The sequence below is a fragment of the Epargyreus clarus genome, unplaced genomic scaffold, assembly GCF_041222505.1.
Source record: "Epargyreus clarus isolate Ecla_fem2 unplaced genomic scaffold, WU_Ecla_fem_2.2 ptg000017l, whole genome shotgun sequence".
NCBI classification, from domain to species: domain Eukaryota; kingdom Metazoa; phylum Arthropoda; class Insecta; order Lepidoptera; family Hesperiidae; genus Epargyreus; species Epargyreus clarus.
Genome location: NW_027332225.1, coordinates 11611251 through 11637604, shown reverse-complemented (window position 1 = coordinate 11637604; position 26354 = coordinate 11611251). Strand labels below are relative to the sequence as shown.

At 38.3% G+C, this 26354-nt stretch overlaps 1 protein-coding gene across 1 annotated transcript in view; it reads right to left on the bottom strand.

Annotated features, from left to right (window-relative positions):
• Window positions 1-26354, bottom strand: part of LOC140748889 (protein fem-1 homolog CG6966) — a 103097-nt gene that overhangs the window by 75798 nt on the left and 945 nt on the right. The gene's annotated exons all lie outside the window — the stretch shown is intronic.

Here is a 26354-nt window from a genome sequence, read left to right as displayed (position 1 = left end):
AATTAAACAGGTTCATTCTTATGAGCACAAGATTTTTTGCACCATGTTTTTTGATGCAGATTATGTGGGTGGTCGGACAGCTACTGTGAATAATAGACCATTACCGCTCAGTGTGCATGGCTTAAAATAACGCAATGAAAATTTATGGCAAACCAAGATCTTTCACAGGAGTTTATAGAAGAGATGAACGTACTAATTGAAGGACTGTTTACAGTTTCAGTCTTAAGTGAAGCACTATCAACTAAACAAATGGAAAGTATTAGACGAGAGAAAAGGGCCAAAAAAAACAATGTGCCTCATTTTCAATGTTTCATATACCGAAAGATCTTTATCGAAGTCTTTGTCCCAACTTTGAGACCAAAAAACGCCAGTTCGAATTTACTTATAAATGAAACACTGTGTTTAATATATTCGAGATCAATCGAGTTCGTCGACCATCTGACACGGATCGAATCGCCGACAAATTATTATGTAGTTTGTTCGGAAAACGTTGCACCGTTATCGTCTATAGAACATTACGTGCACGTTGGTCGTACCTACTCGTACTTATACCGTACTTGGATTAAAATTGTTGGAACGAATGCTATGAACTTGGGAAATTAATAGCCATATCTAAAATGCCTTAATATCCTCAAGAAGAGTCTTGAGTACGCGATAGAGAGAAATAATTACTGAATTGATAAAATGGGCTATAAAAACGAAATGAAATCTTGGCATTGACATCTTGATCATAATTTGAGATCGGTTTCGGCTTAAAAGCTGGAGTAGACTAAATTGAACCATTAATGTGTTCTCCGATGTACATATTTCACAACGAAATATATAAAAGCAACATTACACAAAATTAGATGTACAACTTTCAGTGACCTCAATTGCGACGAATCCTAAAACAATATCCATTGTGATTTTGTTAATAGTTATCATATTCTTGAAGTTATGTGTAATGAAATCATGTACCTCAATACAAATAAATTGATTTAAATTATCGTGGATTTCTCTAACTTTATAGCTCTATCGTGAAGATTAGTTTCGGCACACGACAATCAAATTATTGTAATGCACGCTATATAGTCGAAGTTGAAGACAATGAAAAGATTTTAAATTTAATACCTTATAACGACATTGAGTGTAATGATTTTAATATTATGGTCAAAAAGGTTTCACAAAAACCAAAAATATGCTTAGTCATTTCCGATTAAATATTCATTTGAATTTTGACGCTGAATTTAAAATAGATAACTGTGATCGCGAAACTTATTAGAATTAGCTGCATAAGTTTAGCATACCAATAATTCGTATACCTATTACTTACAAATTCCGACGAATCATGTAAACCAAGCTCAAGAGAGTAGGTACATGTATCCTTATCCTTACTTTAATATTATAAATCCGAAAGTAACTCTGTCTGTCTGTCTGTCTCTCTGTCTGGTTGTCTCTTCTCCACGCCTAAACCACTTAACCGATTTTAATGAAATTTTGTACAAAGATAGTCTGAGACCCTAGAAAGGACATAGGATAGTTTTTATCCCGGAAATCCTACGGGAACTAGGAATGGCGATCTAAGATCGATTAATCGGAGAATCGATCTTTTGGACCCAAAACATCGATTATTTTAATCGATATTAGTAAGCATTGAATCGTAAACTATGCATTTGATCAAGTGATGATCTTTAGCAAAGTTGAAGGTACGAATTTTCAGTTTTATGTATGTTAGTATGCTATATTTATTAACGCGGGCGAAGCCGCGGGCAAAAACTAGTACATATATAGGTAAATGTTCTTGATACGATAAGATAACAATCTGGGCCGTACGTTGACAGAGAAGTAACTATGTGGGCGCAAAACGACACACTTTCTACGAGGTCAATCGTTGTGACAAGTTCATAAGATTTTGGGACGAAAAAACACTTTTATAAGCAAGTGACGAAAGGATAACAGTCAGGTTAGAGTGATTAACGAAAAGGAATGGGTCAGACATAGATATAAAATAAACCTAGCAATAATTTACTAAAATACTAATATATGTATTTACTAAAATCTACAAAATAATGCTAAAATTGTAGTATCAGCGAATTTCGACTCAACAGCTACCCAGCCCGGTTTATTGGCTTTAAATCTATAGATTTACATATAAACGTTGATTAGATCTGTCTTTGACTAAAAAACTCCTTCATTTTATCAGTTCGTTAGTTTGTCCATATGCAGGAAAGAAAAATAGATAAAGGAAATATTGATACAACTGTTCTAGACTTCTAGAACCTTTTATTATTATCAGTATAAAATTGGTAACTATTTTTAGGTTATAGGTAACTATATTGCAAAATATGAGTATTTGTGTGTATATAATAAGTCAGTAAGTGATATGGGGTTTTGATAAATTTCATAGGTTTAGTGACAAATGCCAATAAAAAAAAATACAAAATTTAGCGTCAATAGATGACGTGATCATTGTTTATTAATAAATTCGAATTACTATTATGTTTACCCAATAAAATAAAATGTACTTAAAAAATCAAAGTCATCGCGTCAACTACAGTAAAATGCCATAACAACTTAAACCGATCCAACTTGTCCCACTGTAAAAAAAATATCTGAACTATTTCCATCCACAGTTATAAAACGAACTTACACTTACACTACAATACAAAATAAACTAGTATAGTAAGTAACAACTCAACAAAAAATAGGCATTAGTGTGATTACACTGATATTTTTTGTCATCAACAATCCGGTTTGGTAACTCAATATGGGTAACTACTTATTTTTCTTGTATCGACACATCAAAGGAAACACAGATTACCTGCTCACTACGTTCATCGACTAATCGTCATGGTCATCATGTTATGACGCACATTTTTTAATCGTCGAACTTGAACCGCGCGAGGTTCGATTGTTAAATCGAATATCTTTGTAGGTTCATCTACCTGTTGTAAAAGTTTTGGAGATACGTGTGTAGACAATCGATACAAGAAGATGCAAGGAAGGTCCTCGTGTGGAGACCACGATTGGGTTCGATACCCGGATACTTAAATAACTTAAAAAATATTTTAGACTTCTGTTTTATGTTTAAATTTCTGCTTGATAGTATTTTTGTTTGTTCGTTAGTGTGAATACTAAAATAGGCCTAAGGGAGAAAGCGAAGAAAGTTATCATTAAAATTGGACGAGTTATCTCATATTTAAAAGCGCTGGTGAAATGAGAGTGTAGCTCTATTTTTTTCTGAACCACTGAAAAAATACGTCGATAATGCCTCTGTATCCTATTCTATAGAAAAAGTGAATTAAACAGTGAGAGATCAGAAATCGAATCAGATGTCACTTCTTTCTTGGATTGATTGATCTAAAGGCCGCAATGATAAGCAGGAGAGCCTATTTCCATCTATATTATAAGTATAACGTAATCTTACAAGCCGCATCTGTTGTGTAAAACTCCTAACTAGTCCATAACCGATAGTGTGACTTTCAGCCTCTTGCTCACATATTATGCTGTCAAAACAGTCAATAGATAACAAGCAATCCATATTATAATAATTACCTACACTGGGTTCTATTACGAGTTTTCACGCATAAACACTTGTTACGGAGTACATTATAGGAACCAGATTTAAATCAAGTAAAAGTATTACGGCAGACGACAGGTTTCAATAAATTACACTTTTTCGGCTCATTCGTCACTAGTAATTTGCAAACTAACTAAGAATTGGAATATAAACTCAACCGGTATTTTTTTATAATTCTTATAAATTTAATTAATTTGATATGTTCATCTGTGTCACATCTTGCAACAAAAAAAATAACTACATCCACTTAAATAACTAAGGTTGGGCTTATGTAATATAACGACAATGCTATCATTTAAATTTGAATACAATTATTGAAATGATCTGCTACTTGAGTCGGAGGCTGGTCATAGCAACACCTTAACAGTACATAACATTAGAACAAGACTCACAAAAAACTTGTAAAAAATACAAATCTTATTCACCCATAACACGTTGAATGGACAGGCAAATCTTGATCGGTCCATTTATAAATAACCACTGTATGTAATTCAGAACTGCTTAATCATGATGACGATCACTCTGGCTTTTAATTACGCGTTCGAAATGCGGTACCATGAACATGTCTTGATCCGGACCTGTACGACCGCTTGCGAATGTCATTGCCATCTTGTCGTAGTGGAATACAAAAGGTATTGTTTCCTTTTGATTAAAGGTCTGTTTTATCTCTGGTATTCAAAATCAAAAATAATGGCATTTTATAAGAAATTATTTTGACTGTCGACGTATGAAGGAAAATGATTTGCGTAAAGCCTAAGGTGTAAGAATTTCCGATATGGAAACGATGCTTAAGAAATCCTATGGCACATTTCACGTAAACAATTATTTTTTTACAGATATCTAAGAACTTCTTGTAATTGTTAACTGTCGTTAACATTTAAAAGATTATTTCTAAATTAAATTGAAATTTCAAAATGACTACTTAAATCGTTTCGTGATATTTCTCGTTTAGAAAGTGTAATTTGTTTACCTGGAACGCGAATGGACCTTTTTCAGTTACTTACCGAAGTGATAGCGACCGCTGAAATATTAGCGTTCAAAGTGAGCATAAACGGTCTAGTTAGCGTAATTTATGGTATTCTAATACCATCTGGCCCACAACATTTTGAGCCTCAACTCGTACAGATAAGGATTGTATCACCTTGAATAGACTTTACGACGAGGGTTAAATTCATTGGATCCGTAAGTCTCTGCAGCTCTTTGATGAAAGTTCGTTTCCAATTTCAAAGGAAATGGCTAAATGTTGTTACTATTTTCATTAATCTCTTGTATCTATATTTATTTGGTTAGAATGTTTGGAAGTATTTTAAAAACTTGAAAAGAGCCTTACTTTTTGAAATAAAACCGCGACGTAATTAAAGACTTCAAGATATGCCCTACGAGTATATTCGATTTAAGTAGATACTATAACGGACAAGTATAGAAAAAACTTTTCAAATAATCTAATAAATATTTCTGTAAACAGCTTTTAGAAGTTCCTTGATGGAGGTCGGTAACCTAAGAGGCTATGGGAGTTCTGCAGCGTACACAGCTATTGATTGCACTTATTGGTGACCGCAGTAACATTCGTTAAGGTTAACATTCGTTAAGTTTAGTTAAGTTAGTACATGTTATTTACGTAACATAAATCAACTCTTTGAGTGAAATGTATATGATAATTCAGTGAAAACCAAGTAATAAATACCCATTTTGTGATAATAGTGGAAAGTACAGAAACACTCTAGTAAATACATACAAGTAAGAAAAGTCGTGCTTAACGGTCCAAGATAAAATGAATACATAAACAATTCTTGGGATTTTTCAACAAACAATTACATTTGCATCAAATCAAAGGAAAAACCTTTTATGTGTAGTGTTAATTTCTAAATATTGGGTAAAGAAAACTATAGGTATTTACTATCGTATGAATTGAACGGGTGTACGACACATTTTTTGTTTAAAATGCACTTCAAAAGAAAGGAAATAAAATTTGTCTTTATGATAGTTCACAGCTCTTTTTCGAAAATACGTGTACGGTTTTTCTGTATTTTGATGACATTATATTCAACAACAATAGTCTTATCGAATTCCATCCATTATATGGATAAGCAACACATTTTATGCATATATTTCGTAATTCACGAAAATATCCTCTCCGTCTTATATCGCGATAACATTATTTTACAATGCATTAAATATGACTCATAGCTAACGTTATACGACTTTTTATACCCAAATTACTTTAACGGAACACCAATGACTAATTCTGCAGACGACGAGAAATATCTAAAAAAAGTAAGTAGTTAATATTAATTGGGAACAAATAAAGTTGTTATCAAATACCTCCGGGAAATTACCTACGCGATAGCAGTGTTGTTGTGTGATAGAGGTTATCACAGTAAGTAGAAACTTTATTTGCTCGATATGACGACATGAGCTTGACTAACAAGAAGCATAATAAAATATTTTAAAAGGCTATCGACTCTGCTTTATCGTTACAACAAAAAACTGGTTTATAAAAAAATGAGTTTTAAGTTACTTTAATTATAATTTTTGATATTGTGTATTTGTAACATCACTACAATTTATCATTATTTTTATCATTTAATCATCACTTTATCATCATCAACCTATTTCTGTCACTGGCCACGTATAAGTTGGCACACTTTGTTATTTAAATCTACCCCTTATGCATGTACCCAGGTTTCCACACGTTGTCTTTTTTCACTGTAGACAAGTTTTTTTTTTTAATTAATCATTTATTTTTATTTATTTATTTATTTATTTTATCACTTCATTCATACCGGACTTATGCTAGGAGTAAAATAAAATTGAAAACGAAGATAAAAAGGCTAGATTCGGCTCATCGTTTCGGTTGGAATGCATCGAGGGTGACCACGTGACCACACATGCACCGGCCACCCGTGACCGCTGACATAGTTGATCACTTTCAGGTACTCGTGTTACGTTGCACTCATGTTGTGATACATTCAATTTTTGTCGTGGGATTCAAATCCTAATTGTAAACAAAGATGATCGGAAGCGAGGAAAATAACTTCCCAGGCGAGACTAACTTCTAAAACTAAATAAATAAAATGAAATAATAAACATGCAAGCAAAACGGAAATCATAGTTTTGGATTAAGCATGACGAACACAAAATAGCAACCATTGAGAAATAATATACTAGAGTTATTAAGAGTTTAAGACTAAGTCATGAATTTAAATCAAATTTTCGTGGAACTGTAACGGACCTTATTGCCACTTTTTGTGTAACGTTTCCATTTAAAGAAACGGCTTACAACAATTGAATTATTATATTTTTTGGTAACTTACTGCAATTGGAATTGGTCAAGGCTGGCCGTAGTGGACAATCGGTTACATAATTATTGTTGCCCAAGTGTTGCTCGATCTACAAACGGCATTAAGGCGAATACATAATGCGTTGCAACAGACCACGGTAAGGAGAGATAGTTAGTGTTGTAACACGTGACACAACAAAAGTTACTATAGTTAAATTATGGATCGTGATTGCGATCCTATCTATTGGCTACTGGTAGTCAAGGATTAACAATATCAGATTTAGTACGAATAGACATTGAGTCTTCGGTCTGTGACAATTTTTATATGACAGTCTCCCAATACTCTCCAAAAGATGGCGCTCCTAATAATCTCTATAGTCTATACCCAGCCAGTTTTCTAATATATACTTCAGTGTGTCATACAAAGAAAGATAGTCCTAGTCATTATTCGCTTCGACAGGAAATAGCTCTTAACCAAAATATTCCATTTTATCATTGTCAACACTTTTATCATAGATTCATTTTGCCAAAACTTTGAAACAGAAGGGCATACAGACTTGACAATAACTTCTATGCAATTGAACCAAAAACAAAAAATATTTTAACGTAAAGCTATAGCCCGAATGTTTAAAAATACGGAAACTCTTAACATACTTTTACATCTCGATTGAGATGAGCGGTTCTTAAAATGTTAGTATTAGATATTTCATGTACCTACATACGTAGAGCGCAATTTCCGGAGCGCGCAACAGATCGCTAGCTATTTTGCGCTCATTCCGTAAGCATAGACGAATTTAACGATTAATTCCAAAGATGAGGAAATTATACAATAATACAAGTTTACACACCACAACAACCTAGTATAAATGGGGGTTATGAATTCATCATCAGATTTTAAATATATTTATAGACAACCTCGAAGTTGCCCGGTCAGATATAGAAAATGATCTAAAAATTAATATTGCCAGTAACGTGATTCGACACTTCATTTTTCAAGCTATGAGAAATATTAAAGAAGCGTGAAGAATATGTTATTATTATAAAATTTATTTTATAATATAACTATAGTTCAAACGCATAACCATATCTGCACGATACCAGAACATAAACTAAAAATAAAATAAATGTAGTTTACTTCTTTGCGTTCTATTTCTTCGAACACGTTGATGTTATATCACAACCATTTGATGTTTATTATATGTATTATGTCGTATTATGTCGATTACGGTGCGTTCCTACCCCAGAAGATAAAGTTGGAATGCTTAGAACCTGGCGAATAATACCGCGGTAGACAAGACAATGATACTTAAAAAGTAACTTGATTGTCAGACAGTTCCGACACAGTATTCCGGATGAGCAAAAACCTGAATGTTCCTTCGTGTGAACGATATCGCGTGTTAGTGATAACATAATGCCTTTAGTTTTCCCTTATTCCGTGTTCATCTTGAAGTACCTGTTTTTTTCGAGGGCGAAACCTTTGTACCCGACAACTTGGGGGCGACGCCGGGTTATTTGGGATTTTAACCACACTAACACCCCCGCGGTGGCCGTCCTCAGCGCTTGTTGGAGAACTCCAGGATCTCTGATGGAACACAATCGGAGCCCTCCAAGCGCGATGCCCCGATCGGGCTCTGCCCTGGGGCTCTGCCCTGCCTCTCACAACATCTGGTGATTACGACGGTATGCAACCACACATTCCGCCGTCCTTCCCGGGGACGGTTACTGGACGGTTCGAGCTGGCACTGTTTTTTTTTTTTTTTTTTTTTTTTTTTTTTTTTATAATATAAGAGTAGCAGACGAGCATGCAGTCCACATGATGGTAAGTGGCTACTGCCGCCCATGGACATCTGTAATAAACCCCAGATAGGATTAGATATTCCTACCTGAGGTCGGCCACAGATGCGCCACTACCCCTGAGGACTAAGCTAAAACGCCTCGGAAAAGTATGTCTCCCTTACCACACCCTTCAAACCGGAACACAGCAGCACCTAACACTGCAGTTATTAGGTAGAAATAGGTGTTGTGTGTTGTGTTGCCGCCCGCAACCCCGGAAGCCCCTTTTAGTCGCCTCTTACGACAGGCAGGGGATGCCGTAGCACTATTCTAGTCCCGGAACTACAGGGTACCTATGAATATGAAACCTAAAAATAAGAATCTGCTGAAACTAATGCCGAAAGAATAACATTCACAAAAAGTTCTTTATCCAAGCTACTCAAGTCGTGTAGCGATCTGGTAGTAGTAGTACAAAGATGTATATAAGAAAAAAATTAACTAACAATACGTAAAGCCCGTCTATATTAATTTCACTTAGTTTCACACAACGTCCACTGGCTAGGACTACTTAAGAATCTACACACTTGATTTTCAACTCGACTCGATGTATAGAGTTGAATCAGTGATGTGCAAACGGTTCGTTTTGTAACGGATCGCGGTACAGTTAGATGTAACGCAACATTTGCAGTAATATTCGCGATACTAAACGATCCTCATTCCCACTACTTGACGTACTAGATCGTGTGTGTAATTATATACTATGGTATTTCGATGTCAAGTTGTAGGCCTACTTCGTTCCTAATAACAAGTTTTCTCTAAGTACCCGTTAGCAACTGCTTAATAAAATACTAGAGCAATAGTAATAAATATCAATAGTATTTTATTATGCTTTACATATTTTTGACATTGTTGTCATTAAATGTTATATACCTACCTAGTTTCTGTGGATTTGCTTTCGGTTACACGCAGTTTGAAGTTAATGACCGCAATATGACTTTGTTTTTAAAGTTATTTGAGAAATACCATAAAATACGTACATCCGGACTACGGATTCCATCAGTGACTACACGTCTTATACGAAAGTTTTTAGTTCATACCTATTTAATATTTTGAAGTGAAAACTTTTGTAGTCGCGTTGTGCACTTTTTGTGATAGGAAAAAATGTTAAGCTCGCGTCAGGACACGTGACCTGATCGAAAATTAGTGAGACAAAATATTGTCATAGTTCTGAAGTGTTAAATTTTTAATGTAATATAAATTGTCATGTTTGTACACGACAGCGCAATAAATAAAAATTGTATTTTACCACATAAAATGACATAAATTATAGTACTTTATTACTGATAATTAAAGCAATTCGCGCAAAATTATTCCCTAACTATCCAAAATATCAAAAATGCACAACATTAATATTAAGACACGTTTACGTTAACAGAGTATTTTATAGCAAAAGGCATTTAAATGCAAAAGTATAAATCCTGCATAGAACTAATTTTTAACGGACTTTGGATCTTGGTCAAGTGCAACAAGACATTACTAATACAGGTAATTTTATAAATCTAACCGAGATAAACATTATCACAGCTCAATGTATTAACTTTTGGGTACTTTCCGCTTTATAGATTTCCCAATCGTGTCATGGCCGTGCCCGGATGAGTTATAGAGTTAACCTAAATTGCTCTATTTAGGACGCCGTAACTTCCAACTGCAATTTACACAGTTATAGATAAGAATTTACAATGGAACTTTGTTTAATTGATTTTTCACAGGAGATTTTAAGGTGGCCATGAATTCAATACAATAAAGAGTCAGATTAATATCAATGTTGATACACATTGAAAACGTTTTAGTAAATTTCAACATACGCTAAAAAGTGATAGCTTAATAGTCTGAAACTTAATCAGCGTGATGGACTTGCGCTGAGTGGAGACCCACCCTCAGGACTGGGACAGTAATACGTTGATGACGACGTTCGCTGTATGCAGTGGCCGTATGAAACTTTGCCTTAAATCGTGAGACGAAAATCTAAATAATTTTATCACAACGAAAACTATAACAAAAGAAGAGAGAAGACCACAGCGTATCCTCAAGACATTTCCAAGGTAACACGATTGTTAAGCTTAAGCCGACTCGAGTGTCGCTAATGCAACAAGACACTCTTGTATCTCGTTAGTGGATGTTTCCCTTTGTTCGCAACTTGCTTCGTACAAGTTACTGAAGGCTGATCATATTTTTCGCGCAGGCTACGCAGGGATAGAAGCGAAAGGATAGTAAATTACTGACTAATTATCGCAGGCTAGTTAGTCAGCTATACTAAACTACTGAACTATTTTACGATATAACTAGGCAACTAATTTGATTATAATCTGCGCGTAAGACGACGCGGGTAACAACTACTATTAATTAACAATTCTGAACGTCAGCCTTCTTTAATTAGTATTTCTCATAACGGTCCTGAGCCTTCATAAATTCAGCGATTCCCAGCTGTCATCTTATACTTCTTGATCATGAGTAAATCTTAGCAGCTGGTGCTTGTGCTGTTGTGTACTCTTCCATAGCAAAAATATAATGTTTACGTACAGTTTATATAGCGCAATGCGTCTTTGTTCCACACACATCGTGAGATGAAGAGCCTGCAACGCCTTGCACTTAAGACGTAACATGATTAACACAGACAAAAAGTAACATCGTTTTTTTCGCTACCAGCGGAAGATCACTAAACCCAATAGACCAATTTAAAGCGCAGTCATTAAACATCCTCATTGTCGTCGACGCGCATTTTTCGCGCGTTGGCACCCACCCAAGGATGAAGACGACAAAAACCGGTCGGACCGTTGTGCCTAAACAAAAGGCCGTAGTAGGAAACATATTAACAAAAAGAATCCTTCCTCGTTCCATCTTCCGAGGAGAGGAGCAAACTAAGCAAAACTGACTCACGACTGAACAAAGCACCAAACGACAAAACGAAAGAGGTAAGCAGCGAGTAAAACGCGTGGTCTAAATTCAAAAGCGTGACTTTCAACTTCCGCGATGTACGGTTCGTTATGAACTCTCGATACCCGAGTGAATACTGTTCGTGAAATCACGTTAAGTAACCGTCATTGATCGTTGCTATTTACGAAATATTAACTATTTGTGTCTGGTGTTATCGTAACAAAACTTGTTTCAATATACCTAATACTAGTATCTTGGCAAGCGCTAGAAGTCACGTCTACTTTAAAATTGAAAAAATCGGGCCATGACTAAGTGCACATTCGGAGATGGAACTCTTGGTCATAATAATTCGGGGAGACATATTTATATAAAAATATCGTAGTTTCATTATATGTGGACGTTTTGTACGTATGTGCCTCATTTAATAACGTATTGGAGATGTTACATTGATGGCTGTAAAACTTCATATTCTAGCTGATGACACCACTCCATTAATAAATTTAGATTTACTTATAAAGAACGTTGGAAATATGGTTGGTAAAAATCTAAGCCACTGTCTTTATTTACTCAGACAGAGGGAATGTTTTGGACTAAATGGAGGACTTTTGTAATACAATATTTTTGTAGTCCATCCACACACATCCGTTCCGGCCATCACACGTCAGTCCCATCTGATCTGATTAGTTATGATACTAAAGTCACGTCATCACCTGTCACCGGCAGATCTCATGGTGCGGATGTTTGTTGAGTCACAATACAACAACAAATCGCCGGGACTAACACGCACAAAGACCTCTAACCTCTAACTAAATTGATTTTCAATTGGATTACCAAATTATTAATAATGGTCTGAAGCAGTGTTTCTCAAAGTGGGCGATAACGTACCCTTCTGGGCGTTGGAGGCCTTCAGAGGAGAGGTGAAGGTTCAATGAAAATGCGGGGGCGCTCAAGCTGTTTAGATAATTACTTACTGATTATTTATTCTATTTTTAGACCTTTTTCGTCGACTTATTTCAAAGAAGGAAAATTTTTATACAGTTATCTTCTTTATCTTGCCAACCTATTCCCAAAGAAAGGACAATTACTATTTTGGCTGTCGCTATTAAAAAAATATTCTAAAAAAGGGTCGCGCCTTTCGGCCGTAAGTTTGAGAACCTATGGTATAATGAGACAACTTGTGAGAGTATGTGGCACCTTTGCAACAAACTTGTGTTTAGACGGCCACCTAATTATTCCAAAAAAACGCTTAGCTTCATACAAACAGGTTGTTTAAAATATTCACGAGCCGTCTTCTTGCTTCATTACTCACACTCACTACACTAGCCGCGTTCACCAAAATAGATCAGCACTCTGCGTTTGAACGCCAGACCGAGCAGCCCCGCCTGCTCGCGCTCTAGTGTTTCCTAACCCAGAATTTTCTCTGGCCTTTCGGCCGGTTCTCGCCTACTCGATATTATCGATAGCGGTCCGTGCTTTGTTTATTGCCAATTTATTGGGAATAAACAAAACTCACGTCCCGACGCGTTTGAGTTGGTGGATACCTAACGGTGCCAACGAAACCAGCTAGCGTTGACCCGGTGCGCTTCTCAGACCTCTCGGCCTGCGAGAAACCGGCAGACCCGATCCCACTGCACTTGGGCTATCCCAAGGGTGACGGTAGCAGTTACTTTCCCTTAGGGGTAATTGCATTTCCCTCCCCCTCCCCGTTAGCTCCCTGCCTCGGCAGGGAGGCATCCCAGGTTACCATGGCCTACATGGTAACAGATAGGTTTTTCGAGGCTCTGTCCTCCCTCTTGAGCAAGGAGCTCAATCGCCCATTTGACTCAGTCAAACTCCGCTCCCTTTGCGAGCCCTTAAAATCCGTAACGGATCCCCTGTCCGTTACTGATTCACCCGCATCCCCTGATGCCACCCCGAGACACGAGATGGACTTCGATGCCATCTCGCTCAAACGCCCCGCCTCCTCCGACGAATCGTCGGAGCACACCCTCATCACCGCCCCCTCCTCCGACGACGACCAGGGTTTCACCCCTGTCAAGTCGAGGAAGACCAAGAAACGACCGGTGAAACGCGTCGCTAAGGCGACAAGTGAAACCTCTTCCGAGGCCTCTTTCGAAGCCACCCCAGCCCCAGCGGCCCCCGCTCTGGCCCCCGTGCCAAAAGCCTCCACTCTGGCCCCCGTGCCAAAAACCTCCACCGAGCCCCAGAGCTCAACCCCCGCGGCTAAGCCCGCCAAGCCAGCCACGCGCTGCGAACCGGCACTTGCCAAGTGCAAACCGCCCCCACACATTTTCTTCAGAGATAAGTCGAAATGGTCCGACTTCTCTAAAACCCTAGTGGAAAAACAGATCCACTACACCAAGGCACGTAACCTTCGCGACTCCATTCGCGTTTCATGCCCCACCACCGAGGACTTCAGGAGCCTCATTAGGCTCCTAACTCACCTTCAACTCCCGTACCACACGTACGCTTTAGAAGAGGACCGCAAAATCAAAGCGGTCCTTAGGAGTCTCCCCTATGAGCTCCCCACCGACGAAATCCTAACGGATCTAGTCAACCAAGGGTTCCCCGTAGAAGGTGTACACAAGCTGTACAACCGCAAAGGGGTGAAATACCCTCTAGCCCTGGCCATTCTAGCCAAAACCCCGTCCTCCAAGGACATCTTCAAGGAGAAGGAGCTCACAATCTGTGGCCTTTCTGAGATCAAGGTGGAACCACCTAACAAGCGTGGCTACCCTGCCCAGTGCCACCGCTGCCAGCTTTACGGCCATGCAGCGGCGAACTGCACTGCCCCCCCAAGGTGCGTCAAGTGCCTAGAACCCCACGCCACACGTGAGTGCAAGAGAACTCGTGAAGACGGGTGCCCTGAAGTGGTGCATAGCACGCAGGCAGGAGCCTGCGTGCTATGCACCACTTCAGGGCACCCGGCTAACTACCGTGGCTGCCCTAAAGCCCCCCGTCCCGCTCAAAAGAAGGTTGCTAAAAAGCAGCCCTCGAAAGCAGGCCCACCTCCGGTCAACTCGACCAATTTCCCGCGGCTAGGGGCCTCCAAAACCCCAACCGCTCCCATGAGTTGGAGGAAAGTCGCACCCGCGACCGCCCCACCAACCCCGGCCCCTAAGGCCACTCCCACTCCCCGTCCCACCCAAGACGCATCGGTAAGGGAACATATCATGTTCCTTAAGGACTGCGTTAAGGGCGTGAACCTCGACGAGATCATACTCGTCTCGCAAAAGATGCGTAACGCCAGCCAGGCGGAGCGCATCGCAATCTACTCTGAACACCTAGCGTTGTTCAAGTCCATTCAATGAGTAACGTTCATACTCAACCCCTTCATCCCGGTCGTCAAAAACCTAAAGGCGTCTCGCTTATCTCCTTCAATGCACGAGGTCTTAAGCCTTGCATTCCCGAACTCAAAGAGTTCGTCCGCAACAGGGATATCGACCTGTTGCTTGTTCAGGAAACTTTCCTCAAGCCCTCCCTTAAAGGCGTAAGTCTCCCCTCTTACGCACTTGTACGTAATGACAGAGCCGACGACCGTCGTGGCGGAGGCACTGCCATCTACTACAAGAGATCCTTCCATTGCACCCCTCTGGAAACACCCAAGCTCACCAATATGGAAGCCACCATATGCAAATTAGGCATGACAGGACACCCGTCCCTGATCATAGCCTCAATTTACCTCCCCGCCAATAAAGCCCCTCTCCAAAGCGACTTGGAGGCCCTCCTCTCGCTCGGAGACTCTGTCGTACTATTTGGAGATTTCAATTGCAAACATACCGTTTGGAACAGTCGCCTGACTAACACCAACGGTAAGAAACTCTTAACCATTTCCCGCGCACTGGACTTTGATATCTTCTCTCCAACAGCGCCAACCCACTACCCCGATCGGGAAGACCAAGAACCCGACGTGCTGGATTTCGCCCTCCTTAAAGGCGTCGCGCTCAATACAAGAGCGATCGAAACACTGGACGATCTGGGCTCAGACCATCGTCCAGTCTCTCTACAGTTAGGTCCCTATGATCCAACTCCCCATACCTCCTCGAAAACCTTCACTAATTGGGAAGGGTACGAGAAATCTCTCACCTCGGCCATAGAGGCCCCCGATTCACCGTATACTATTCCCCCAGACTACCTTGTTAGCTCGGAGAAAATAGACAGTACGGTGAACTCACTCACCCAGCTAGTTCAGACTTCGCTTCATGACAACGCGAAGGTGGTAGAGGTCCCGAACCGAAAACTACCTCGCGAGGTCAGGAAGCTAATCCAAACTAAAAACGCAGCCCTCAGATGGGCCGCCAAGTATCCCACCCCTGTCCTTAGGAGGCGCGCTAACGCCCTCCAAAGGAAAGTCAGATCCCGGCTAGCCGAAATGAGGGACTCCAACTGGAACTCTCTCATGGAGGATATCCAACCTTCTCATAAGGCATTCTACAAAGTCGCTAGACGATTTCGTACCGAAGCCTTCTCAAGCACTCCCCCTCTCACGCGTCCCGACGGCAGCATAGCCTTCGAAGACGCTGAGAAGGCCGAATGCTTCGCAGATAGCATCGCTGCGCAGTGCTCCCCCAGCACTCAACCGTGCGACCCTATCCACATTCTCAAGGTGGAGGAGGAGGTCCTTAAAAAGATCTCTCTCCCTGTCACCTCTGCTCCCATTAAAATCACTACAGACGAGGTCCGGACCGTCATCCGCGGGTTGAAACCTCGTAAAGCCCCAGGTCCGGATGGTATCTCCAACCTGGCGCTCAAACACTTCCCCGAGCAGGCACTGACCCTTCTGGTCATTATCTTCAATGCCTGCCTCGATCTCAGCTTCTTTCCAACAGCCTGGAAGACAGCAACAGTTATCGGTATTCCCAAGCCTGGGAAACCGAAACATATTCCCTCCAACCACCGCCCCATTAGCCTCCTCAATGCAATGGGCAAGGTTTTCGAACGGGTGATCCTCGTTCACATAAGAGGGCACCTCTTCCCAATAGATGCTCCCCCACTCATCATTCCTCACCAATTTGGCTTTCGCCTCCAGCACTCGTGCCCCCAACAAGTCCACCGCATTGTCGAGTACATCACAAGCGGGTTTTATCCAAGACGTAACAAGACACTAGCAGTCTTCTTCGACGTCGCCAAGGCTTTTGACAAAGTCTGGCATGGAGGACTGGTATACAAGCTATACCATTCTGGTCTTCCTGATCGCCTAGTCCGCATCGTGGCTTCCTACCTTCAGGACAGAACCTTCCGCTACAGACACGAAGGTATCCTCTCTCCCCCACGCCCCGTAACAGCCGGAGTCCCTCAAGGCTCAGTGCTCGCTCCTACATTATTCATATCGTACTCCAACGATATTCCTATCCCCAAAAATGGGGTGCAGCTCTCACTCTTCGCCGATGACACCGCCCTTTACATCCAAGGGCAAAAGGAGTCATCTGTCCTCGCCAAACTCCAACGCTCGGTCAACGAGTTAGGAGATTGGTTTAGGAAATGGCGCATCGAAGTCAATGCGGAGAAAAGCTCCGCAATGCGCTTCGACCACAAACGCAGGCGCTTAAACAACCTGCCCTCCGTCAAATTACTTGGGGCCCCCATTCCATGGAGGCCCACAGTAAAATACCTAGGAGTTACCCTTGACCCGGGCCTCACCTTTAGACCCCACGTCTCTAAGGTCACCCATACCGCCCGCTCTTACATGAGCCGCCTCAACGCCATGATTGGCAGACACAGCAAGTTGTCAGCCAGGAATAAGCGAACGCTGTATAAGGTTTGCATTCGACCGGTGTTAACATACGCCTCTCCAGTCTTCGCTCACGCGAATCCCACCATCCTAGACAAACTCCAGGTCATACAAAATCTCTTTTGTCGTCGGGCACTTAATGCCCCCTGGTATGTCAGAAACGCTGACCTCCACCGCGACCTGGAGCTCGCTCCAATACAACAAGTCCTCAGACAATTCTCTGAAGCGTTCTTTGACCGCTCAGAAAACCATTCCAACCCCTTAATCAAGGGTGCAGCGGACTATGCTGCCCCTCTTCCTACCCGTTACAATTGCCGTCGGCCAAGAAATATCTTGACCGACGCTCCTAACAAACTCTCCACCGATGTAGAGAATCTTCTGGCCGCCCACAGGGGCGTACAACTCTCCATAGAGAATCGTCTTCCCGACGATTCTAATCTTATTCATGATACGTTGACACCTTCAGTGTCATGTATCCAGCGGTAGCTCTCTAGGGAGCGCCGCTAGCGCCTCTCGCTCCGTAAACGAGAGGTCGCTATCCGATGTCGGCTGTACGGTCCCCTTGGACGAATGCCTTAAAGGAGTTTTTAGTGGGATGGTCCTCCCTTCAGGAGGACCTTTCAGTCAGCCCCACACGACGCAGGCACCGGCCGTCGCGGCCTGTAAGTGCTTGGACGCATTTTTTGCTCCTCCCTCTCCGTAGAGGGTCAGCCCTTTTTCCACACCAAAATAGATATCGTTGAAAAACACTTGTTTGTCAACTTACGTGATTTTTTACTGGAACAACAATTGACACGGCAACAGATACAATTTAAAGATGTCTGACTGGTTCACAGCTTTTAGGTCCAATTTTATTGTTGGGTATGAGACTCCGTACCCGTAACTGGTAAAGTCTTGAAGTATAATCTACAACGCCAAGGCAGATAAGTTTAGTTATCAACTTATGTCGGAACTTCTCAAACCGTCCATAAGGTCTCCAACAAGGTTTGAATGATAAGAATCGTGAGCCAGAGCTAAACATGCTTCGAAAGCAAGATGCGGAAACGCGTATGATATTTAACCACTAGCAATCAGCAATTCATCTCAACGACGTTGCTTCACTTTGTTACAATTTACAAACATTGTATGATATATACATATTTCTAAAGCCATAAAAATGTGTTAACTATAGCAATAATGTTGTAGCCAGGTCAAACATAAAAATCTTTATCGATTATGAGTAAAACGTTTTTCTGTGTTATCGAGAGAATGAATCACATAATGAACGCTGCTAATGAACCTTCGCCCTGGATTTCGAAACTATGTCGAGTCGAAATTGCAAACGTTGAACGCATGTTGCCGCAACCGGCTTACTGAAAAGTTGTTTTCGATAGGCAGTGTTAAATATCCATTACTGCATGTGGGATGAGATTTCATATTTCGCACAATTAATTAGCACGAAACTCTCGACATGTGCGGTTCGATTTTCGAATGGCTACTCTCAGTCCCAATTTCATGCCGCCTTATAACTACGCAAAAGAACAGAAATCGTATAATTCCTAAACTTCTATTCATCAAAGTTGCGCGTATTACAAATTAATATGAAGGTTCTTAAATGAATAAAGGATGTACAGCAAAGAAAATATAATACAGATCTCCATAATAAGTTAAATTAAGCGTAAAAAGTCGCCCAGAAACGCTACGGAGCTTACCCAAGAATTATGCAAACTTTCGCAAATTTAAAGTTAAGGCAGTCCAAATACTCGACATTCAGTTATTTAGGTAATTAGTCCCAAAGACAGTTTAATCAAACGGTGGATGTTAGTAATTTTATTGTTTGCGCCAAGATGATACAAATAAATCCCAGACAAAATCTGTGACCAGATGCACTCATAAATATTATTTTGATTTGCATTTGATTGTTTTTGCTTCAATACAAAACTGTTTTCCTGTGCTGTTCGCTTTTGTCACTTTCAATTCTTGACAATTGCCTATAATTCACGGTCCTTGTATTCATTGTTCACATCTATCTTAATAAAGCCGATACTGCTAACAGAAGCTTGTTACCTTAAGCGTTCTAAACAGGCTCTACAGCCATGGACTACTTGATGATGCGGAAATATTTTTGACCTTTGAAACGTTTATTGCGGAAGGAATGTTTTGAAAAACTCTAATGTACGAAGTGCTTTTATTGCTAATTTTACAGCACTAACGTTAATATACGTTAAGTATAATTTAAATGCATATCAAGCCACAGCTTAATGTAAAAAAATGATCTTGAGAGATGAGTTACGCTCAATTCTTTTAGCAATGTTTATTTTTGTCGCTGTTCTTAGGTACATTACATTTCGATATTGTATTTCCGTATATGTAAAATATTACGAGGACTGCAAAATTATATGGCAGCACATATAGTTCAAATTTTAATTTTAAGTATCTATTTATAATCACACATCTAATTTATAGAAGAAGAAGAAAATTTATAGGAAAAGATATCCAGGGACAAAAGGCACCAATGACAATAAGCGAAGAAGAGTTTTCTTGGCTTATAGGTAAATATGGTCATTTATGTGTCAAACCGCTAAAATGAACATCTTGGACCATCACAAGGAAAGTTGGGGTTTAATTTTAACACGTCGTTTTGCGGGCAAACGACGATTGCATCCGTGCATCTGGGATGAGTAAGCAGGCAACAGGACGCTAAATGCGTTTCACAAACTTATTTTCGATCTGAAGACTCGCCGCATCGCAAAATCTTTTGAGCAAACGCAGACGCATTCGGAGATATTCGTGTTTTATATGGTTTACATTTCAAAACAGATGGTGCTGGTGGTGAAGGAAATATTTTATGTTTTGACATGACAAGACGTATACGCCTGATAATAAATATAATTACACGCGAGAATATCATTTCTCTTTATGTGTGTGTATAAACGACCGTGACACAAGATTTAAATGTTGGACATACTCGAGATAAAGCAAAAAACGTTTATCTTTGTGTATCTAATGTCTGTGTAGTAAATTAAACAATAGGTAAAATAAATCTTCCAGACAATTTTAAGAATTTAGGAAGCAACTTATACAATTTTAGATCACAATCTTAAATATTAAATCTATGGCATAATACGTTAAACGCTTGTATACAATGTAAAGCATTTACTGGCAGTTGTGTTTTATCTGTTCACGGTAAAAATATTAAAATAACAAGCAAAGTAATAATAACAGATTGCAGTTATTAAATCGTTTATACCGGATGGCATACATAACTTGGCGTAATTGATAGCATACCCTGCGAATGTTTACATTTGTAATCTTGCATACGTGCGTAGTGTGGAATAAACTTCTCTCATAGGTATTCCCGGAGCGCTGTGATAAGGGGTTTTGTCATAAGGAAGAATTGTCGTCAAAGCGACGATACATGGGCCATTTCCCTGACACGCAAGTCACGGACGATAGTCGATATCTTGCAGTGTTTTATTATCTGGTTCAAGATAAAAATGGGTTTTCGACCGCCAAACATCATTCAGCGAATATTTCCTCAAGGCGCAAAGTTTAACATTGATCTGAAGTATGCAGCAGAGCTAAGACCTCAAAATCAAATACTTTCACTAAACGTCGCTGTCAAGCTACACGCGTCATCTGTTTATTACACGGTCCAATGACTAGCTCTTCATTCCATACGTCACGCGAATTCTTTTCAAATGTACGCCAAGAAATGACCCGTGAGTCGAGAGTTGAAACAACTTCGTTATAAATATGTCGATATTTTCCTTATGTGATAGATAGATAGATAGGCATGTTATTTATCTGCCGATTGAAGCGAGGCGAGACGAATACACAAAAAATATTTTAAACTGCATTTTTATTAAATGTTATGTATTCTAATAGTAGTCGATGGGTAGTCGTAATAACGTCCTTAAAAACATTCAGTACTTTCCCAATATTCGTTCTATTCACTTTACTGATAATCAATCAGTTTTATTAAGTAGATTAATGAGTTCAGTTTGAATATAAATTTGATTTGCTCCAACATATAATTATCATTTACTGGTCCTTGATATTAAACTTTGGTTTCTCTAGCGATCTCGAATTCCGCCCTCCCACGCGCAGTCAGGGCTTGTACACATTTCATTGTAAACAACATATCAAATGAGGTCAACGCACTTCTACCTACTTTCCCTACAGAGCAGTGGTTCTGAACATTTTTAGTAACATCCAGTAACTTTTTAACAATGGATATAATGTTACTGTCACCTGCTATTTGTGATAAAACAATATGAGACTCACTGACACCATGAATGTTACAAAGAATTTAATTGAAATTTAATTATACAAATCATGTTTAGAGTTGAGAACCACTGCTTTAGAACTTATAAATTCATCAGTCAGTATCAGATAAATTGTGTGTTCTTGTGGTGGACATTAAAGTTTAATTTCGACAGATTTAAGAAAATATATTTATTGTCGTATTGAGAACTTTTGGGTAATTGGTATATTTTCAATACCTCCTCTTAATTAAGTAATTTAAGTAATAATATTAGAAATAGGGCTTAGAAGCTTATTGATTTTACCATTTTTTAAACATACGTTTTCCAATAGTTCTTTGTACTATATAAATAAATGTATTAAAAGACATAACTTATCACTAATGTTTAATAGTAAATTTATTTACGAAATAATTATAGAATTTATTTAAGAATTAAAAAAATAATAACTCACTATTTACACAAGACAAACTAATGAAGAACATCATTTGCGTATACAATGAAAACAGTATAAAATTATTTGACTATAAACATGGACTTCCAGCTCTAAGCTTCCAGCAACTAATAGGCTATGTAAGTAAACTCCTTTCACCTGGCTGTTCCTATATTCATCTAACAAAGTTGTACCTTTCATACCTATACCAGTTTAGAGTAAGACACACTACCTATAGTTAAGCGTCAGTTATGTAAACAACACCACTTCCTTGTGATTGAAACATGCTAGGAAGTTACCTAAGTAGCTATATTTTATGTCTGTGCGAGAATATGCGTTTTGCAAACTCATTGCTATTAGATAAACCTATTGGATTATGTCATGTTGTGATGCAATGTTTATTAAGACATTCTTTCAGGAATTTGAGAGATTTTTGCATTTTATATACTGGATCTGTTGATCCAAGAGATGATTACAAAAGTCCAGTATCATTATAGATTGCAATGCTTACACAAAGCAATGCTCAGTTCTCTCCGCTACCAATATAATGCTTGACTGTTAACATTACAAGCAAATGTTTATAGTGAAAGAGCCCCCTTAGGTTGGACGCCCACATATTTTCTTGAACCAAAGTGAAGACTTAATATCAGATGAGCTGCATGTTTTGAAGGTGGTAGAACCCTTTGTGGTTCGACTCTGGCAACACCACCGCCACAGCTATTTCTGCCTTATAACAGCAGTGTTAAGCGTTGCTGTATTCTGGTTTGAAGGGTGTGGTAAGGGAGACATACTTTTCCGCGGCGTTCCAGCTTAGTCCTCAGGGGTAGCGGCGCATCTGTGACCGACCCCAGGTCGGAATATCTAGTCCTATCTGGGATTGATTACAGATGTGGAGTGCATGCTCATCTGCTACTCCTATATTATAGAAATTAATTTTTAATGCTAACATCTACATACATTATTTATATTCATCACTACAATTATGTGGTAAAATAATATAGATTTAAAGTGTAAATGAAGATCATCTCTGAACCAAATACCATTTAATGGTGTCATTATCTAGTTCAAAGGAATTACATAAATAAAGCTTTGTTTGTAAATTAGCCTAGTAACAATTTGAATAGTATAATTGCAGCATAATGAAGTTCAACTCATTAAGTAATGGTAATTATGTACTAAGCAGATGTTTGAATAAACATTTACTTTGAATATTATACAAGTAGACTAAAATTTTTAACCGACTTCAAAAAGGAGGAGGTTATCAATTCGGCCGGTATCTTTTTTTTTTTTTTTTTTTTTTTTTTTATGTATGTACAGCAATTACTCCGCCGTTAGTGGACCGATTTTAATAATTCTTTTTTTATTGTGTAGAGACGAGCTGCGAGTTGGTCCCATTTAAATATGGTTAGGATCCATCGATTGGTTCTGGAGAAAAAGAGGGGAACTCCTCCACCCATGTAAATATAACAGCCATAACTTCGCCGTTTATGAACCTATTTTAATGCCTTTAATTTCGTGTGTGGACAATTGCTACAAGTTGGTCCCATTTAAATATGATGAGGATCAGAGTGGGTTCTGGAGGCAAAATATGTAACTCCTCAACTGATGGGTATAATTGAGTTTTGTTTGAAGATATTTGGTGTAGGTTCTAATGAAATTGAAAAACCAGTTTATCTTTGACTATTTAAGGGTCTGATAATGTGGCTCGGAGTCAAAATATGTAACTCCTCAACCGATGGGAATAATGGAGTTGTGTTTGAAGATATTTGATGTACGTTCTAATGAAATTACAAAGCCAGTTCATCATTGACTATTTAAGGGTCTGATAATGTGGCTCGGAGTCAAAATATGTAACTCCTCAACCAATGGGAATAATTGAGTTGTGTTTGAAGATATTTGGTGTAGGTTCTAATGAAATTACAAAGCCAGTTCATCATTGACTATTTAAGGGTCTGCTAATGTGGCTCGGAGACAAAATATGTAACTCCTCAACCGATGGGAATAATTGAGTTGTGTTTGAAGATATTTGGTGTAGGTTCTAATGAAATTGAAAAACCAGTTTATCTTTGACTATTTAAGGGTCTGATAATGTGGCTCGGAGTCAAAATATGTAACTCCTCAACCGATGGGAATAATTGACTTGTGTTTGAAGATATTTGGTGTAGGTTCTAATGAAATTGCGAGGCCAGTTTATCATTGACTATTTGAGGATCTGATAATGTGGCTCGGAGACAAAATATGTAACTCCTCAACCAATGGGAATAATTGAGTTGTGTTTGAAGATATTTGCTGTAGGTTCTAATGAAATTGCAAAGCCAGTTCATCATTGACTATTTAGTTAGGTTAGGTTGGAACATATAAGACAATATAAAACTAAGCGAGCAGGGCGCGGCAGCGCCCTGCGAGCGGGCGGTTCCAATCAATGTAAATTCAGACCTTACCTTAATTCGTGATCTCGTTTATACAATTTTATATTGTATTAATATAAATGTTATTATGTCATCACTAAAAAGGGTGAAAAAAAATTTTTAACAAAAAATACAACCGACTTCTATGTCACTACAAAGTAAAAAATAATTCAAATAAATGTTGGTTTAGTACATATTTCTGAAGTCGGCGCTCAATATATTTCGTTGGATAACGATGTCAACAGCGTATCTAATATGAGCGTATCAATATATTTCGTTGGATAACGATGTCAACAGCGTATCTAATATGAGCGCCGACTTCAGAAATATGTACTAAACCAACATTTATTTGAATTATTTTTTACTTTGTAGTGACATAGAAGTCGGTTGTATTTTTTGTTAAAAATTTTTTTTTAATTTTTTTTTAACAAAAATTGCATTTTTTCTACTTTACCCAAAGTTTGACTGGTAAAGAATGCTTCTAGCATTAAGTCCGCCTTTTATACCAATTTTTATGCTCTAATAAAGTTCTAAATAAATAAATAAATAAACAAAAACAAACATGGCCAACCAGCATCAACCAAGGCAGTATCTCGGGATAAGCTTTTTCTTAGTTAAACCTCAAGATGGTCTACCTAATATATACTAGTCACCATTGCCCATGGACATTAGACACCATAGAAGTGGCAGAATGCATTACTGGGCTTTTGAGAAAATCTATTTTTGCATCATTTTTGAAGGGACCCATATTTTAATCAAAGTTAGTAAATAGGTGGGAAATAACGGTTATGTTGACTTTCAAAGAAACAGAAGCAGGTCAAAACACAAAACTAACATTTTGGCTAATTTACAACTTAATTAATACAAAATTAAAACAAGTGTAATAACATAATATATCAAAATAAAATTTTGAAATAAAATATTTCTGAGGAAAATGTACAATTATGATATACAATAATACATATACAGTATAAGCCACATAAAAATATATATGTGGTAATTCACATGTGTTAAAAATGAAGAATGCATAAGTAAGTATAATTACCACATGGACATTTAACTGTGCAATTATACTTGTTTATGTGGAATTAATTGTAAATTATGAGAATGTATATGTCAGAGAATTTATTATAATATATATTATTAAGATAAAATTATTAAAAATTACACATAATATAAACACATATTAAATAATTTTACAAACAATAGAATTTAAATAAGTACTTATGGTTTATGTTAACAAACACAAAAGGCAGTTTTTGAATCTTACCTACAATATACCTAAAATGACCTGCATTATATATACAATATAAATCTGTATTTAGTATAAACTTGGCAGGTACTCCTTATATATTCGGGGTTAGTTACTGACATCTATAGTCGGTAGTAAAGACAAAATAACGTTGATGTTTTGCATACTAAACAAAAACTACTTTTTTAAACACAAAATACTCAAGTTATGTTCAAAGTAAGGATTAAAACCATTATGAAGATATGATATGAGTATCATGCAAAGAGTAACAAGATTTTTATTTTAGCAAGCACATATATAGTTTGCGTTCTTAAGAAAATATATGGAATAGCATACCGTACACTGATAGGCATAAAATAATAGTCCACTAGAAACAACAGAGAAGTAATATTTATAAGATCTTTAGTGCCAATATTTTATTGCTTTATTTCATGGTGTGTTTACTTTTTTTAATGTAATGAAAATATCCTGGTTATGTCAAATTATTATTATTATTGTCCAATTATATGTTAAAATAATAATTGGAAACAGCCTCACTTTTCCTGTGTTCTCATTGTTACATTGAAATAATTAATCAATGTTTGGAATTAAAAAATCTTTTGTTGTATACAAAATATACTCTCTTTGTCAAAAGTAATATACACTCTTGTAAAACCTGTCTTGGAATTCGTACAACGGGATTAAAGTATAACTTATCCCTAATCTCAGGTACAAAACATTGCAATATCACTATTTCTGAC